The sequence below is a fragment of the Cervus elaphus genome, chromosome 4 (assembly GCF_910594005.1).
Source record: "Cervus elaphus chromosome 4, mCerEla1.1, whole genome shotgun sequence".
NCBI classification, from domain to species: domain Eukaryota; kingdom Metazoa; phylum Chordata; class Mammalia; order Artiodactyla; family Cervidae; genus Cervus; species Cervus elaphus.
Genome location: NC_057818.1, coordinates 9,076,387 through 9,096,610, shown reverse-complemented (window position 1 = coordinate 9,096,610; position 20,224 = coordinate 9,076,387). Strand labels below are relative to the sequence as shown.

General features: G+C 39.3%; 1 long non-coding RNA gene across 1 annotated transcript in view; it reads left to right on the top strand.

Moving 5' to 3' along the window:
• Positions 1-17: 17 nt before the first annotated feature.
• LOC122691544 overlaps positions 18-20,224 on the top strand; it is a 29,790-nt gene continuing 9,583 nt past the window's right edge. Inside the window, exons 1-2 of the long non-coding RNA XR_006340438.1 lie at positions 18-164; positions 16,419-16,620. This is a non-coding gene — a long non-coding RNA (uncharacterized LOC122691544). The remainder of the gene's footprint in view (positions 165-16,418; positions 16,621-20,224) is intronic.

Here is a 20,224-nt window from a genome sequence, read left to right as displayed (position 1 = left end):
TGCGGGGCTTGCACTTCCGCCCGGAACTGGCTTGACTCTCCCGGCCGCCGTAGCCCGGGGCTGGGGACCGTTGCCCCGAGCACTCACCTGAGCTGAGGAGAACTGAGGTACTTAGGCCAGGCTTCGAGTCGTTCGTTCGAAGTTTCAGTCAGTCATTCCTTGAGGTACGCGTTCGGTAACCGCCAGTTCTCCGTTCAAGAACAATTTATTGACCACTTACCATGTCCCTTTCTCTGGGCCTGTGGTACATTCTAGAACGGGAGACAGACAAAGTGCGCGACAAACGAAGCAGTACTGTCCCAAGTGTGATATGTGTCCTGGGGCAAATAAACCGGGGTGGTTCCGTCTGACCCTGGGGTGATATTTGGTATAGACTCAGCTGCCCTGTGACCCGCGGAGTAGTTCCTAAGGCGCTGCCGCGTGCAGGGCTGACAGGTTTGTTACCCCTCCCCCCAACCAAGGACATTTCTTTTTAATTGAAGACATATATATGTGTGTGTCTGTATAATAAGTGTATATATCGCAGTATATAGTAAATATATATTTATTAAATTACATCTCCCCACCCCCAACACCGTAGGTGAAGTGTCATCATAACGTCTTAGGTTCTTCTGTGGTTGTAGCACCCCCAAGCTGCTCTTCCCTCAGTTGTAGAGCTGCTGCTTCCCAGTACTTATACTTAACCCAGTAGGACTGTATTTTATTTTTTACAAAGTCATTTGCCCACATTTCTGAGTTGCTGAAAAATGGCAGGTTAGTGCTGAGATTATGCAAATCTCCGTAGCAAGAGCAGTCCATTGGGTCTTTGGGGAACTGTGGGAGGAAACAAGTTAAAGGTCAACTAGGGATGGTTACAAGTCTCTTGGTCTTCCGAGGGGCATTGATATATCTTGGTAGTCTGGGAGGAAGACACAGAGTGTATGTGAGGCACAGTGGGAAAATTTTGTGGTTGGGTTGGCATCTCCTCCTGGGGTTTGAAGAGAACTTGGATGACTGAACTCTAGACAGGTCTTCCCTAGTGGCTCAGTGGTAAAGAATCTGCCTGCCAAGCAGGAGACATGGGTTCCATCCCTGGGTGGGGAAGATGCCCTGGAGAAGGAATTGGTAACCCACTCCATTATTCTTGCTTAGAAAACCCCATGGACAGAGGAGCCTGGTCCATGGGATCGGAAGAGAGTTGGATATGACTTAGTGAGCGTGCATGCACTAAATATAAGTGGTGAAGTTGGGACTGCATTTCCATAGGGACCCCGCCATAGTGGATCCCTGTAATACTGACTCAGTTTGTGCTTTTGTTTCCAATAAGTGCGTCACACCAAACAAGGCATGGTTATTGCTAGGGAAGTCATCTAGAATCTGAATAGGTCGTCTTCCTGGTCAGGGATGCCCTGGAAAAGTTTTGAACTTCGCTTGGGACTAGATGATCCATTTCAGCTTGGAGTCTTACCCTTTTATGGTACTATGTTATGTACAAAAATACTTGCTGAAGCTCTAGTTCTGCTTCAGTTTTTTTTCCCCCTTTGAGAAACTTACTGCTTCTCAAAAAGCCAAGTCACAATGGCTAACTCATGCCCCCTTGTCACTCCACACGACACTCCAGCCAAGGTCATTTGGAATGGGCAACTGAGATTCTGGGGGAGGAGCTGGTGTGTGTGTTTGCAGATCTAGTTCTGCACTGATTGCTTGTATGCTTTTCAATGATAAAAGTGTGGGCATATACTGCAATACTGGATGAATTGTATAAACACTGATTCTTAGGCTCTCTGGGTGTTTTGGATCCAGGAGATTCCTACTTGGTTGTGCAGCCATTTGTTTTGCTTCTAAAAATCAGTGGCAGTGCACCATGTTATCGCTGATGTCAGTCAGCATTAATGAAGGAACTGACTGCATATGCATGGTCTGTGAATCCCCTCCTTTCTGAAGTCAGGGTGTCAAACTCATTCAATAGCTGACAGCTGTGATTAGCGCAAAGAGAGACTGCGCCATGAAAGGCACTGACAGGAGTATCCAACTGCTGAAAAAAGTAATAAGAAGTAGACAAGCTGACTTCCAACCAACAGTCAAGTTTGACTCAGTGTGCACAGAAAATCAATGAGGAGAATATGAGCCATTTTCTCCGTATCGATTTTCACTTCTAATTATTCCTTGGAGGTAGCATGGTTTAATTTTTATGCTTTTTGAGGGACTGTATAGTGACTATCGAGAGCTGTGCTGTATAAAGTATCTTGGCAGCATCTATCACGTTCCCTATACCCGTGCTTAGTATATGGGAACCCCTCTTTCTCTTTTTCTCTTCTGTTCATCCCCTCACCACTTCTTTTGACCCACAGTAAATGCTAACTATAGTTCAATAACTTTTAACTAACGTGAAAGAATTAATGAATAATACTTTTTGCAAGTACTCTTGAAGGGACCACCAAAGTTGTATGAAGATACAGTAGAAGATACTTTATCTTCTACATGCAAAGATAAAGTCTACTGTTCTTCACATGTAATCTTGTCAAAGTGAGATAATTTTATGCTGGGATCTCTCTAATAATTTGTTTCTACTCTCTATTTAATCTGAAGAAATCCAGGTAACTTCATGAGCTCGAGTTTTCTCTTGGTATTTTCAGTACCATCCTGTATAGAAACTGGCGTTCCTACCAGTTGGCAAATACTAAATAATGAGCCAAGGAGTATACTTTTTTCCCATTTTCTCATAAGATAAGGCATTATTTGTCAGTTTAAACACAACTTCTCCTAGTACTCTAGTGATTTTGCTTTGATTTCCCTGATGGCTCAGTTCAGTTCTGTCGCTCAGTTGTGTCCGACTCTTTACAACCTCATGAACTGCAGCATGCCAGGCCTCCCTGTCCATCACCAACTCCTGGAGTCCACCCAAACCCACGTCCATTGAGTCGGTGATGCCATCCAACCATCTTGTCATCTGTCGTCCCCTTCTCCTCATGCCCTCAATCTTTCCCAACATCAGGTCTTTTCAAATGAGTCAGCTCTTCGCATCAGGTAGTCAAAGTATTGGAGTTTCAGGTTCAACATCAGTCCTTCCAGTGAATATTCAGGACTGATTTCCTTTAGGATGGACTGGTTGGATCTCCTTGCAGTCCAAGGGACTCTCATGAGTCTTCTCCAACACCATAGTTCAAAAGCATCAATTCTTTGGCACTCAGCTTTCTTTCCAGGTTCACTCCCTGGATTGGGAAGATCCCCTGGAGAAGGAAATGGTGACACGCTCTGGTATTCTTACCTAGGAAATCCCATGGACAGAGGAGCCTGGCCTGCTACAATCCATGGGGTTGTAAAAGAGTTGGGCATAACTTACGACTAAACGGCAGCAGCAACAACAGTTTGCTTGAAAATTGCCCTTAATACTGAAGCAGAATTAGGGGATGTCAGTGACATTAGTATTATAACTGACCCAGTACCATTTTGGAATGATAGATTTAGAGTTTCAGAAAATCAGCCATTTTCTACTTTATATTAGGACAAAGGCGACCTCTAGGGTAATTCTTTTCAGGACTCAAGTGTAACACAAGCATTTACTTCCTGTAAGGGAATCTTTTCTGTTGTAATTAAATGGTTTCCTAGAGCACAGAATTTGGAGTTAGATGCAACTAGGGTTGATGTTTCTAGGTGTGTTTCTGTGAGTAAAGTAAGTTATAAGAGCTTCTGTTTCCTCATTTATAAAATAGGAAAGACAGTATCTCACTTACAGGGTTTATGTGAGGTGTCCAAGATATTATGTGGGTAAACTACTTGGCTTGTGTCAGGTGCCCATTATGGATCATTTAACTGCATTACTTTCTGTGTCATTTCCTTTCTTTAGTGTCCTTCCTAATTTCCTCCATTCCTTTACTCCCTTCTTTCTCTCTTTCTCAGCTTTCTCTTTCTCTAGCCTTTCCCTCCTTACTTCCCTCCCCTATTTCTGTCCTCTCTTCCTTCTTGACTACTTTCTCTTCAACCTCCTTTTCCTTCTTGCCCTCCCTATGAAAAAAATCTAAAATTTGTATTACAGACTTTCTTACTAAAGAACATCTTTCCCATTGTTCTCTTATTCCTCTTCTCCAGTTATTCACTTAAAATGTTCATCTAATGTAATTCATCTACCTCTCATCTCATTTTTTCACAATTCCCATTTTTAAATTTCTCGCTCCAGCAAGGGGTTTCCATCTTTGTGCACTGCACTCAGTAGATAGTCTGAGTATCTTAGGGGTGAGGGAAAATTGTTACTGTTTCCTGGTCTATTAATTTTGTTCAAAGAAGAAAGGACTGAAGGGAGCAATAAGAGAACCATGCACTTTATATACCCCTTCTTTTTTCCTGATAATACAGTCAAAAGGTCTCTAGTCTATTTAGTTCAGAATTGCTTTCATTGTTAGGTATAACACACAAAACAATTAGGTGCACAAAAGTTGATTGGTGAGTTACTAACATAGGCCGCGTGCCTAAAAGAAAATACACAGTCATTGAGTTACCACAAAGTGAACTCCTATGTAACCCCCAACCAGGTCAGGAAATAGAGCACTGCCCACATTCCAGAAGCTTCCACATGGTCATTTCCAATCATTACCTTCACATTGTATGGTCTGAAGAGCCTAAAATATTTACTGTCTGGATCTTCACTGAAAAACTTGGTGACCTCTGTAATAGACATCTTTTCCCCCCTCTTGAGTCTTCTAAATATGTTTGGTGGTTGAAAACAAAACATTGTTAAAAGTATGTAAATGCAATGTGTAAAATAGTCATAACAGAGTAGGGAGGCTAAAGGGATGTATCCTGACATTCTACTTGACGTGTTCAAGTATTACTTCTAACTAGACTCTGAAGTGAGGTGTGTAATCCACAGAGGAACCAATAAAAAATTTATACAAGTACAATGGGATAGCATAATAGATAAATTGGAGTACTAAAAATTGTTCAAATAACCTAAAAGAGAAAGACAAACAGTGGGATGGAAAACAAATGGAACAATCAGAAAAAAAATGATATAATTGTAGAATTAAATTCTGATTTATCAACAGTTACATTAAATGGATACAGACTAAGCACACCAGTTGAAGGAGAGATTGTCAGAATTCTTCAAAAAATGACCAGTGATTTCTTTTTTTTGGAAAGATGGAGTAGATGTATGTTTCCCTATTCTTCTCATGGAGTATAACTAAAAGTCCTGCAAATTATGTGTACAAACCCAAGAAGACTTTGACAGGTGGAGTAAATCAGGCAGATTGCCTAGGGACCTTGGGACCCAAGGTATGACCTGATTGTAAGTTACCTGGGTTTCTTTTTTGCCTCCTATATCCCAGACTAGGAACTGAAGAAGTGGTTAATGCAGAAATGCTGATAGGCACAGAAATGAAAAACAAAAAACCCAAAAGCCTACTCTTAAATCCAAAGACCAGGAAGGGACACTTTGAAACTAACCACTGTACTCTAGCCAATTACTAGCAACCAACCACCTTCATGTGGACAGGCAAACCCTGTGGAGAGATGCCTCCAGCTGTGTTTATTAGCTCTCAAGTCACTTCCACTAAGGAACCAGAAATATCGTGTAAACATTAATCCAAATAAGAAAGAATGTTAATATCAGATAAGTAGACTTCACAGCAAAGAAAATTACCACATATAAAAGGAAAATTATTTAAGGATAAAATGATCAATTCACAAAGAAGATACAGCAAATCTAAAAAGGTATGCATCAAACAACAGAGCTGCAAACTATAGAAAGTGACAATTAAAAGAAGTAGACACATCTTCAATGACAATTGAAGATTTCAAGACCCCTTTCTCAACAATTAATAGAAGAATAACAGAAAAACTACCAGCGATAAAGAACTTGGCATTATCAATCAACAGAATCTACTTGACATTTATAGAACACTGTAACCAACATCAGCAGAATATATGTTCTTTTCATGTACCCACAGAGCATATACTATCCTGGGCAATAACACAAACCTCAACAAATTGAAATGAAGTAAAACAGAGTATGTTTCCAGGGGCAGTGGAGTCAGGTTAGAAATCAATAACAGATAATATTAAAATCTCCAAACACTTGGACAATAAACAACACACTTCTGAATAATGCATGAATCACAGAAATCTTAAGAGAATAGAAATAAATACAGTAAACTGAATAGAAATAAAAATACAACATATCAAAATTGTGGGATATAACTAAAGCAATGATGAGAGGGAAATTTATAGCCATTAAATTATTACATTAGAAAAGGTAAAACATTTTAAAGTGGGCTCTCATATTGAGAATCTACAAAAAACCAAAGGAAGCAGAAGAGTGTAAATCATAAACATAAGAGCAGAAATCAAATGTTTAAAACAGGAAGACAATAGAGAAGATCAGAGTTGGTACTTGGAAAATATCAATAAAATTAACAAACTTTAGAAAGATGGACAAAGACAAAAATGGGAGAAAGCACACATTAGCAGTATCAGAATGAAACATGGAATGTCAACTGCATACTTTGCAGAGATTTAAAAAGTTAGGGAGTAGTATGCACAACTTTGCATGCACACAGTTTACAATTTAGATGAAATGGACCAATTCCTTAAAATCACCTACCACAAAAATCCAGTTTGAAATAGATAATTTAAATAGCTCAGTACCTATTTAAGACGTTGAATTTATAATTTGAGAATTCCCCAAAGGAAATTTCCACTGGAGATTCACCAAAGAAATCTGCAAAATGTTTAAAGACTAACTAATATCATTTATACACAATCATTCTAAAAGTAGAAGGGGGAAGACATCCCAATTCATTTTATGAAGTTAGCATTATCTTATAAAAACCAAAGACAGTATTAAAAAAGGAAGAGTAGGAAACTATAGACCAGTATCTTTCATGAATGTACATGTAAAACCCTTAACAAGATACTAGCTAATAGAAATAGCAATTATAAAGAATTATAAGCCATTACCAACTGGAGTTTATCCCAGGGAATGCAAGGTTGGTTCATCATTCAAAAGTCAGTCAGTAGTTAATACACTATGTTAACAGACTAAGGAAGAAAAAATAATCACATGATTAATAATTGATGCAAAAAGAGAAATTTGACAGAATTCAATACCAATTCATGATTAAAAAAAAAACACTCAGCAAACTTGGAATGAAAGGGAATTTCTATAACTTTCTAAAGTGTTAGTTACTTAGTCATATCTGACTCTTTGCAACCCCATGGACTTTAGCTTTATAAAGAGCATCTGTAAAAAGCTACAGTTAATGTACTTCATGTTGAAAGACAAATGCTTTTCTCCAAAAATTGGGAAAAAGGATGTCCTCTGTTGCTACTCTTTAACACAGTGATGGACCAGTTAGCCAGTGCAGTAAAGCAAGAAAAGGACCCAAAAGGCAAACGATTTTCAAAAGATTGAAAATCAAGAGAGAAAACTGTCCCTATTTGGAGATTATTGAATATGTAGGAAATGCTATGGAATCTATGAAAACAACTTGTAGAAATGAAATCTTCAGGTGTAAATATAACAAAACTTGCATAGGATTTGTATGCCTAATACTATGAACTGCTGAAGAAAATGAAGATCAAAATAAATGTGGGGATGCCAGTTCTCTCCAAATCGATGTACAGGATTAATTCCTGCCAAAATCCCAGCAAAATTTTTTGAAGATACAGAGAAGATTATTCTAATATTTGTATTGAAAAACAAAATATAAGAGCAAAAACAATTCTGGAAAAAAGGAAGAATAAAGTTGGAGAAACCACTGTAAAATTTCAAGATATATAACTACAATAATCAAGACTAGGTTATGTTGGTGGAGGGTTAAATACATAGATCAATGCAGCAGAACAGAGAACCTCGAAATAATCCTATACAAATATTCCCAACTGATTTTTGTCAAAGGTGAAGAAGCATTCGGTGAAGGAAACATGGCTTTTTCAATAAATGGTGCTAGAACATCCATAACATCCATAAACAAAAGAAACAAACTAAAAGCAAAACAAACAAAATGCTAGACATTTGTCGTGCCTCTTGAAACTGTGGCTTGATATCTTTTGTTCATTTCAGGAAATTCTTATTCTGTTTTTCCAGTTTTCAGTAATTATAATAAAAACATTTTTTATGAATGAATAAAAACTATAGCTTTGTCTAAGGTGACTGACTGAAAAATGTTTACTCATCATACTCTGCATGTATATTTCCATCCATACAGTTATAAATATGGAAACAAAATGGCACAACTATACATGGTGTTTCCCCTTTATTGTACCCTATATGATCTCTACCCAGTTCTTACTCGCAGAATCTACTGATTATCATTTAGGATATGCTTGGCTAATTTTCCTGTAAGTTTTACTTCTTAATTAAACCTATGTGAGGATGTAAGCAGTGAAATATTCTCTCCAGACCCCTAAAAACTAAATATAATTGATATTGGGGAAGTCTGTGGTCCTACTGTTAACAATTTCTTCTCTATCAGTTTTTGTTAGCTGGGCATAGTTTTCCAAGCACTTTGATATACCCTGCCTCAGTTGCCCTCACAGCGACTCCTTGAGCCTGTCAAGCTTGTAGATACAGTCTCTGAGGCAAAGAAGCCAGATGACAGAATAAGAGTCCAGAGTGATAAACCCCATTTCATATCACTCTGAAATTTCCCAGGGTGGCTCTGAGTCTGTATTTGAGTGCCTGTTTTACACTCTTCCACTTACCTAGTTCCAAAATGTCATAGTCCTTCCATGGATACAATAAGTGGTTCAGTCAGAAACAAAGATATCTTCCTTGCCTTCTTTTTATGCTAATAGGCCAACTGCATACAAGAGAGAAGACTTTGTTATCTACTTGTAAAGAGGGAGGGTTCTCATCTTCCTACCAGTTGACTGCTGCTTCCTAAGAGAACACCAGACATTCCAGAAAGAGCCGTCCGGCAAATATAATATTTTGATTGAACACTTCTCTTGCAGTGACTCAGTAACTGAGATGGGTAGTCTGCAGATCCTAAAATAGATCCTAGTCTGGAGATTGTGACCAGGCTGCCAAGTGGAATTGGGCTGTAAGCCTTGACTAGCAAGAAGCAGCTTACATTGTGGAATCTTGGACTTTTCTTCTGAGCGCTTTAGGGATAAGAGGACAAGGTAAGCGAGGAAGCACAACTGAGGCACATGTTTGGAAGGCAAAGCGATGGAGATAATGTATGAAGCCTCAGAGTCCTTCTTGAGGTGAATCATACTTACATAGGGGAATTGTTCCTTCAAAAATATTGATGGAGTGTTTGCACAAGAACCATGGGAATACATGGGAATGCAGTGAATAAAATAGGAATAGCCCTGCTTTCATAGCATTTGGGGCTTCTCTGATAGCTCAGTTGGTAAAGAATCCACCTGCAATGCAGGAGACCTGGGTTTGATCCCTGGGTTGGAAAGATCCCCTGGAGAAGGGAAAGGCTACCCACTCCAGTATTCTGGCCTGGAGAATTCCATGGACACTATAGTCCATGGGGTCACAAAGAGTCAGACACGACTGAGTGACTTCCACATAGCACAGGGTGAGTCATAAAGAATCAGACACTCATTAGGTGAACAGATGTGAAGGTTGAATAGAAGGGAAAGAGTGGGCAAGAAAATGGAAGATGTTTCACAGAACTAAGATTATTGCAGTTTGGTGTGACTTTAGCTGTGACTTTTCCTCCCAGAACAGGGAAGAGTAAAAGAGTTCTCTAGGTAAAACCTAGTCTTCGAAAAACTAGGTCGAAGTGCTTAACTTGAAATTTAGAGAATCGCCATGACTGCTCCCCCACTGGCTCCCTACTGTTTACTAGTATGTTTGGGTAGGAACACTGACTTCCTATACACAGGCAAGAAGGTATGGCTAACTCAGATTTCTACATTTGGTCTTGTGTGGCAAGGTGTGAATCTGTTCGTTCTGAGGCAGACAGCACCCTCAAGTGGCAGCGAAGATGAGCACTCTACCTGCCTTCCTGAAGGTGCATTTTTGCCATTCCCTTCTGAGGTTGCAGTCAGCTGAGTGAAGAGTTGGCTGAAATTCTGAAACCAAGTAACACAAGGAGAATGCTAGTTCTTATGAAGAACAAGAATTCACTTACTATCTAAACATTAATCCTTTTAATTTGCCTCCAAAGCAGTTACCTTGTTGAAAAAAATGACCAAAAAAAAAAAAAAAAAAGAGGACTGGATCTGCTGGTGTAAACAATAGAAAGTTAACTTCTCAACTCTTCTAAATAAATGTTGGAATAAGACTTTGACCTGTTACCAAATAGCCAGTCTGCGTTAAGTGCTCACCTATCTGGGATTTAGGACAGAATAAGGAGGGTTTGTGCCCCAGGGAGGGGGACCGCTGTGGTTCATGTCATAATGTCCCAGGACACACTCAATTACCCTTCTTCCAGGGGGAAGATTGGGATCCTCTGCACAAATGTGTTGTGATTTTTCAGCATATTCAATTTTATTTAGCTATTTTATAGAAATCTAAAGATTTAAGAAGGTGCCAAATAGATGGATAGAATTGCTGTAAATGACAGAAGACCCAGAATGCGGTAGGTACTTTTCTTTCTGCTTAAATAGGAAGAATGGCTGAGTCCGGGGAAATGACCCTGTGATGTTTTTAAGAATCCTCTAGGTGGCGCTGCTGCAATACATATTGGCTAGAAAATTTTTAAGCACTTAACTATCAAACCAAAACTTACTGAACGTCTTATATTCATGGTAATTGCTAATATGATCCTACTGATAATTTATACCATCACATTTGCATCTTATTCTCCTAAGAGTGAACCTATACACATAAGTTCCACAACAAAGTAATTTCAAGAGTTGAAATACATGTACTTCTCTGGTTATTGCATAATTTAATGGACTTCCTGTGTGGCTGAAGTCTTCCACACATGATAAAATTGGCTGCAGGATTAGCTCTTTCAACCTTAACTTGTGTTGGATGGTGTAGGACAGTGCCTTGTACAAAGTAGGTGCTAAATAAACATTTATGAAAGAAACTGACTCTATTTTGTTTTTCCCCTTTCACTACTGATTGGAAATGACATGACTGCCTGGATTAAGCTTTTGCAGTGCTGGTCAGACATTGCGCCTTATCTTTGCTAATGCTAATAAAAAGACTGGGGGGCCGTTTTTTCTTTATTCCTGAAAATAGCCTGAAGTGTATATATATATACACACACACATGTATATATATATATATAAATCACTTCTTTATTTAAAAGCAAATTAGTTTTTAGGTTGGTTTCATTGAAATGCAGGAATGGCATGAAAAATCATGTTTGATGATTGCTCGAATATTAATCAAGATTTTATTAAAATCAATATTTGATATGCTGCTCAATTTAATTAAACTAAACCATAGAGAAATGGGTAATAAATGAGCTTGAAAATCAATCACAGAATAAGCTATGTTTCTTTTAATTAGTTTAACCTATGAAATGTTGGGTTAAACAATTGCTGACCACAAAAGGAACAACAACAAAAATCACCACTTTTATTTCTACAGTATGGACAGCTAATATGAATGCGCACATACTCCGTGCCAGGCACTGTGCTAAACCTTGTATATTTATCTTCTCCTTTTATTTTGAAACAAAATCTTATAAGGTCTGTCTTCTTAGTTGAGCCAGCTGAGGGGTGTCCCAGGTCATTCAGCCAATAAATGGCAGAGGTAGGTTTTAGCACAATGATCCAGCTCTTCCCACTTTGTTAAATTGCTCACAAGGAGGAAGAAAGAGAATAATCTGATTGTGGCTAATTTTAGAAAAGTTCATTGGTGATCATTTTCTACCTAAGAGAAATGTTGCATTTAAGACGACTGATAGATGAGAGGGGGGTGGGGGTGGGAACCCAAATCAAAAGGCCTGAGTGTTGACTTAGCAACTCTGAGTCTCATGAACTGGAAAAAAAAAAAAGGGGTTCTTATTTTTTTGGACAGACACAGAATATGGTTATTTACTATATAATTTATGCTTATTGAGAGTGGCAGAGATTTATGGCTTTAGTAAAAAAATGTTCTAATTGGGATTAGCTAATGAAAAAGTGGTTGCACTGGAGAAGGAGAAAGTTGGAAAATGTGATTTCAGTGGAAGTGTTTCTTCTCTCCTGGGAGGCCAACAAAAGGGCTAGTGTGACACATTAGGGCAAGAATCATACTTTTAATTAGGCCTTCAGCGTTCGGCCTGAACTCTTGGTTCTAAGTGTTCTTAGCTATCCAAAGAATCGGCTCTAGGAAACTAAAGATATTCTTGTTAAATACCATCGACAAAGAAAACTAGCTGCAGCTTCAGTTCAGTTCTGTAATAAGAACCTCCCTCATTTTTATTTAGTGCTCGTTCAGTGGGATGAAAATGAAAAACCAACAATAGTCACAACTACATAACTGTGCAACTTCTCAGCTCTGGATAATTCTCAACTTCTCAGGCTGAGGATAATTTTTCTTTCAACTCACGGCTTCCCAAACAACAGTCATTCGTGTATCACATGCACAGTTTTTGCCATCTCCCTGTACCTCTTGTGTTACTTAATATTTTCACTGAAAATGGTTCATTTTTAAAAACTGAAATCAACTGCATCTATTTTAGAAGGAAACTTTATGTCACGACCACAAATGGAAGCCAAAGTTACTTGCGCTAAGAAGGATATGAGTGAAAAGAAATATAGTTAAGTCAAAACACTGTTATCGAATTTTAACTCCAGGAGAGTACCCAGAGGCCATAAAGACATACTTGTACCAAACTGAGACTTCCTCTTTTATTGTATCCAAGGAATAAAAAAGATTTGAAAAGGGAATGAATTTTTTCATTATGTGAATCAGTTTTGTCCAGCAAAGTGTCTATATACCACTTAAAATCATGTTCCCCACCAGAGGTGCATCCTCCCATCTTTATGATCAACAGCCCATGAAGCTTTGTCTGCTGGGCACACAAGCCTTTACTGTTCCCTCACCCCCCACCCCACCCTTTCTTTACTTCCCGGCTTCCTCCCAATAGTATCTGAACCTTGCTCTCCACCCATCCAGTTTCACCGACCTTATTTCTAAACATTTAGAGACTGCTGTTAAGCAGACATACTTGGGATGGGAAGCAGATTGAAAAATGAATGGTTTCTGTTACTGGTTAACACTTCTGTTCTCCATATATGATGTTTGAGATAATTTTTCTTTAACCAGATATGGCAAGCTTCCAATAATAGTAAAGTAAACATTATGGACAAGATGTCTGTTTACCACTCCTGAGTTCATATACCCAGTTCTTGCCTCCAGAGGCAATCGCTGTTATCACTTTTCCTGTATTCTTCCAGAGGTGTTCTGTGTATGTGCAAGTTTACTTGAACCTGTATTCCTCTACTTAAATGTCACACAAAGGGAAGCACACTCTACATGTAAATGGATAGAATGCTACATTTTATTTATTTTAATCCAACAAAGTGTTTTGGATGTAGTTTCATATTAGTATCTATAGCCCTAGCACATTCTTTTGAATACTGCATAGATGGACTCTTTGCATGTAACTAATCCCCTTTCTGTGGGCACTTGGGTCATTACTTTTCCTTCTGCGAACAATGCTGTATGCAGTATCCTTGCATAGTTCTCTTTGGGCCCATGATGACCATTAAGAAATAAATCTGATGCTGGACAGTACTCATTCAAGTGGATGGAGTTCTAATTATAATAATTAGAGTGGGCAAACATAGTCATAATTCTTTTAGGAAGATTGGCTTTCTCTTGGTCCTTACGCATAATATAAATTTGCCTTTGCCGTGGTGTCCTGCACAGTGTGACGCATCCTGATGTGCATGTGTAGTTGTGGGTTCTAAGTTATGTTTGTTTCATTTGTCTAATGCTGTTTAATTTTTCCTTGTCATGATCACGTTTGAAGTTAGCCCTATAGTTTTGTGTGCAATGCTCATCTCTCTCAGTGGATGACAAACTCCATGAAGCCAGGGAGGGACCTGGGGTTGGTGAAAAGTCCTAAACTTCTTTGACCTTAGGGAAAATAATTGACATATAATTTTACTAACAAATAGACGCACATTCCTAGTGCAGCCTGAATGGGAAGTATGAAGGGAAAAAAACAGAATGGGAAAACAATCCATGAGAGTTAGGGTTGCTATTTCTGACCAAGCTGAAATTGGGAAATACCAAGAGTCTCATAGGAGATCTTCTCTCACTGGAAGACCATCCTGTACTCTTGGTTGAAGAATTGGCATGTGTTTCTGTATATAATACTTTCAGACCCAGGCAGAGGGCCAGTCTACCTTCTGGCTTAGCCTGCCATTTATTATCATTCACAAGGTGGTGTTAGATGCTCAGCTTTTAAAAGAACTGGCTTTTCAGCAGTATTTTTACCCTTGAGAGTGTATAGAGAGAGCTCTGTGTTGTATATTAATCAGAGATTTCACGACTCGCTTTGAATGGTATTCGAAGTGTGTCTGGGAGTGTGGTGAATGAAATATGCCCAAAGTGTGCTCTATTATTTATTACTCAGGAGTCTTTCCATCTGAGACGTAGGCTGAAATTAAAGGAACCAAATATCTACCTTTAATAACTCAACATTCTTCACAGCTTCTGCTCCGTATGTACCCCTCACCCCCAAAAGGGGTGATACCTCCCCTTGATACCTCCTAAGAGTCAGTTTGTATCTAAAGTTGTACTAAAATTTGTATTTTTAAAGTCCCCAGTCTTTCTGTAGATGTGTAGACCTCAGAGCACACAGTACTATGCAAACATTTAACACACATGCCTGGGAGCTTTTCCTTCTAGAACCACTTCCCTTCCTTTCCCAGATGGCAAATCTTACTCATCCTGCAAAACCTGGTTCAAATGTCACTTCCTCCTCTGTCCTCCCTGATGGTCCCAGGCAGTGAGTCACCCCTTTCTCTGCTCTCCCAGCATCTTTTTTATATACCTTAATCACATGTCTTCTCAGTTGGGCCAGTATTGTCCCCAAGGGAGCAAAAATTCATTCTTGGGGGACAAAATATATTCTTTTAATGTCTAAAACACACATATACATATAATACATAAAATATACTGTATATAAAATTTCATGGTGGGAGGAAATTAGGAAAACAGTATCCAAAAATGGTTGATTTGGGACTTCCCTGGTGGCTTAGTGGTTAGAACTCTGATTTTCCACTGCATGCGTGTGTGTGTGTGTGTGTGTGTGTGTGTGTGTGTGTGTATGTGTGTGTGTTTGTAGGAGGGTAGGGAGAGGTGTGCATAGGTCAATCCCTATTCTGGGAACTAAGGTACTATGAGGCACAGCCAAAAAAAAAAAAAAAGCTTGACTTTAGGGTGGAGAGATCATGGAAAAAGGCTGAGAAACTGCTTTATTATAACACTCACTTCTTCTGTGACAGTCATTACTTTGTATTATACTGTGTATCTCTTACGAGTTAGAAAACCCTGGCTCTGAAACCCAGCCTCTAACTTAGTACTCATATTTACTGGCATTCACCATTTATTCACCATTTCTTCACCTGAAGAAATAGATGATGATTGAGATGTTTGCTTCTAAGCGTAACTGCTCCACATTAGAAACTCCTGTAAAAATCACTCTTAATACCAATTTCCAGGATCTATCTCCAGGTATGGAGTAGGACCTGGGAATATGCATTTTAAAATGCTTCTTGAGTGACTGAATTTGTGAACTATCACTCCAGCCCAAGAATCACTTTCCTTTTCTTTTACAAAGGTCTCCATTTATAAAAACAAAAACCAGAATAGATGTGGGTAAGAATTTTAGACTGCAGGATCCTGTGAATGTGGTGGACAGTGTGGTCTGGCTCAACACCAGGGGAGCCCCAGGTAGGGTTTCTTTTGCTAGCCTCTGAAAACGATGGACAGATATGAAAAGTTAGGTGGTTTGGGCACTGAAGTGAAGGTTTAGGGTGCTGGTTGATGGAAGTGTTGGTGATTTTTAGTGGCATGACCTGAACTCTTTCTTTAATTCTGTCCTGGGAAAAATTGTTTCCTAGAAAAAATGTTTCAGCAGTTTGAATGGCACAATGGGAGACACACTTATCAGATCTATTGACACAACTAAAGAGGAATAACAATTGTATAGAACAACAGTTCTTTAACAACCGCCCAGTAGGTTAGAACCAATATTCTCAGTCCTCTCAGGCCCAGTGCCCTCAAAAATAGAAAATATTTTGTTATCCCACTTTTGTTATTGTGAAAGGAATGTCATAGATAACAATCTATTCATTATATATGTAATTTCCAAATATCACTGTAATGTCATGAATGTAATATCAAGAGAAATAAAAGTGAAGCAATTTTAGAATAAAATGATGCTAGGAGACATATGTAGTACATTCAGTTCTGCCATCATACTTGTTTTGAAAACATGAATTTGTTTCGATGTGACTGCAATATGAGGGGATGATTTGAGCACTTGTGTTTGCTTATGTGCGGTTTTATCCACACAAAGGGAACGCAGAAAACCACACCCAAGTGAATTCAGCCCGTGGAATACACAAAACGAGTGTGTGCATCAGCCAGATATCGACCAGCCACCTCAGTTCACCTCGAATTGGAAGTGTGCCTGCCTGCTTAGTCGGTTTAGTTGTGTCTGACTTTGCGACACTATGGACTGTAGCCTGCCAGTCTCCTCTGTCCATGGGATTCTCCAGGTAAGAATACTGGAGTGGGTTGCCGGGCTATCTTCCAGGGGCTCTTCCCCACCCAAGGATTGAACCTGGGTCTCCTGTGTCTTCTGCATCGCCAGGCCACTGGGGAAGCCCTGAGTTGGAAGCCGCATTGACCCAAATCTGATGTTACAAATTGCCTTGCCATCTGGTCAGCCCACCCTCCTCCACAATAACACAGGCTGCAGCCCTTCCACTGCTTAGACTTGGACGAGCAAACCTCAGACCTCTTCCAAGATGACGTGCCTATAGTTACTTAAGTATTCCTTGGCCATTTAACACGTGTAAAACTGCGCCGCCATTTTTATTAGGTTCTTTTTTTTTTTTTTTTTAATGTGTTGCTGTTGAAATTTCTGAGCATTGCGGCCCTCATTCCACTTTCCCTGGAGGCCCTGTGATTTTATCAGGTGGTTTGCTGTAGTGAGGTGACTTTTTAGGAATGCATACATTGTGTTTTGTCAGAACCAGCCAGATTCTTGCCTCTGATACAATGAATTAGTTTGGATTTAATAGATGTAAGACAATCTTCAATTGAATAGTATCGACACTTTTTCTGTTGGACTTTTTGAAATCAGGATGAAATAAATATATTAGCACATAATGCATAGAATTGTCTTACTATAGCAGCTCAAATGCTGTTGAACTGTGCTGGTTACTCAGATACCAGTGTTACCATTGTTACAAATGATGTGATTTTTCTAAAATGATGAGTAAATTCTAAAGTTCTGACCAAACAAAGCATATCTCTCCCTTGATTTCACAGTAGCTGCATTCCTAGAAAAGTAACTTACATTAAACTCATGGAAAAACAACAACAACAAAAAACCCCTAAATAACCATATTTATAACTGAAGGGGAATTTTATTTTGTCCAGGTATGTGTAAGCATATTTTTTCTTCTCTAGGAATGACATGGGGGAAGTGACTTCTGTTATCCTCTGTGGGACATGCAAGGCCCTGTCCACTCAGTAACAGTAGAGCCTCTCCTCATGTGACAGCCCAAATTGCCTCCCCCCAGATTTCCAACACGCCTTTTGGGCTATTTCAGTGGACTTAGAATAATTAAAATCAATGTAAGTTATTCAGTTAGGCTGAGAAAAATTACTGTATGGAAAACACAATGGAGAAAAATGACTTTCCCAAAGAAGGGATAAGAAAAGTGCAGAAATGTTTGTTGACAGTAAGTGGAAAGATGAGTAAATAGTTCCATGTGACCTAATGGCCTTAGGCTGCTTGAGAGAGCACGATAACTAGACCAATGCTGTTTGGTAGAAATATAATATGAGTACATATATAGTCTCAAGTTTTGCTCCACGACAAGAAAAGCCACTGCAATGAGAAGCCTGTGCTCCACAACAAAGGGTAGCCCCCACTCGCTGCAACTAGAGAAAGCCCTCATGCATCTGTGAAGACCCAGTGCAGCCAAAAATAAATAAAATTTTGAAAAATTTCTAATAGCCACATTAAAAAAAAAGGTAAAAAGAAACAGATGAAATTAACTTTATGAATATATTTTATTTAACCCAGCATATCCCAAAATATTTTTTCAAGGTGTGGTCCATATGAAAACTATCTTGAGGTATTTTTTTATACCTCTAATACTGTCTTATTTCAAATTCTGTGAGTATTTTACACTTAGAGCATGTCTCACATTCCAAGTGTTTGAAGATTCTGTATCACTACCAGCTCAGTCTTACTTGGTTATCACAGAGCTTAAATGTTACAACTTGAATTCTGTATTTTCTAAGATGCTGTTGAGGGCAAGTTGAAAATCCCCAATGCAAACTGCCTTAAACAATGAGAACATTTATTCTCTTAAGTCAAGAGTTTGAGTGTGCCCTGGGATTGGTCAGTTCGGCAGTTTGTGATGTCATCCAGGACATGGGTTCTTTCCATCTTCCTGTCCTGACTTCCTCTGGTGGGCAATCCTCTCAAGGTTGTAAGATGGCATCCAGGAGCACGATGGTGGCTCACACTTCCTTGTTTGTGTCCAAAAGAGGGTGAGGACACTTCTCCCCCAGACTTGGAATATTCGTTCTTTCTTTCAGTCTTATTGGGCCAAATGCCATGTCCCAGTTGGCTTACACAAATCGTCTGGGTCAGACTATTAGATATTCTTGTATCAGATGCAAGAATGCCTTTGGGCATTCCCTCTTCATTTATTCACCGTAAGAGACACCATTTGTTATTGTCTTGTACTTGATTTCTTCGTTCATTTACTGTATTCCATTGTCTCTAGAAGTGGTTGAGTTTGTGACCTCTTCATAAAACTTTGGCTCCAATAATTTTTGGCCAAGCCACACATGCAACATTGTGTATAATTTTGCTTTAAGGGGATATTAAAAAATGGAGTAGGTTTAAAGGAGAGACCTAAGGTGACAAAGAGAATTGAAATCATATTATATGAGGAATATTGGAGGGAAAGGCGGTGTAAGCCCATGAGAAATAGAGGGCTGGTGGGCAGGAATAGAGTGTCTTACATGTCTCAGGGATGACGGTAGGTCTATTTGTAACAGTTCTCTGCTCCCATCAATTTAGCTGCCTCTAATTTGTTCTGGAACTGGAAGCCAGATAATTAAGCCTGTTAGAATAACATGTACTATGAGAACAAATAGGCTGTGATTGAGAGGCTGAGGTGCTTGCCTAAGAATAAAGTATTTAAGCATCAATCCTTGAACTTCATTACCCCTCGTCTACCTCCCTCATCTCAGTCCCTTTTGCTGTGCTTGATGCCTGAGCTTCGTTCTTACTAGGTAATATGATTTTATCATTTTCTAGCATATGCTAATAAATACATGAATTATCACTAGTAAGTAATACTGTTGTGTGTGTGTGTGCTCAGTCTCTCAGTCGTGTCTGACTCTTGGTGATGCCGTGGACTGTAGCCCACGTCTCCTCTGTCCATGGAATTGTCCAGGCAAGAATACTGGAATGGGTAGCCATTTCCTACTTGAGGGGATCTTGCTGACTCAGGGATTGAACCCATGTTTCTTGCATCTCCTCAATTGGTAGGCAGATTCTTTACCACTGTGTGCCCAGGGCATCACAAAGAATTGGACACGACTGAGTGGCCTGCTTCTCTTGGAATTGTGCAGAATTGTTTTAACAGGGAGGAGATTTTCAGTTAATTTTGCAGTTCACACTTGAATCTACTCTTGTTTGATTCCACCTGTTTGTATATCCCTCACCTGCATGTTGTAGAGATTGGTTCATATTTAGGACCTCAGACTTTATCTGTGGGCAGTGGGATGCCATTAATACATTTTTGAGAATGGGAACACTGAGATCAGCCTTACAGTTTATTAGGATTCTTCTTACTTCTTTTGGGGAGATGGGATCAAAGTCAGAAGCCAAGGGAGTTTAAGAACCCCTCTTTCCCAGGGAATATTTCTCCATCATTTCCAAGTGTCAGCTCAGCTCCACACAGCACTATAGTCACCTCCATCAAATGTCAGGGGGATGGAGGGAATGTGATCAGAAAGGGGGGCATTAGTCAACCAGCCAGCACATTTCTCTTGGGTCCTCCTGACCTCTTGTGTCTGTGCATAAGCCCCAAAGGAACCAAACTGTAACCTCTGTTTAGGCCATTG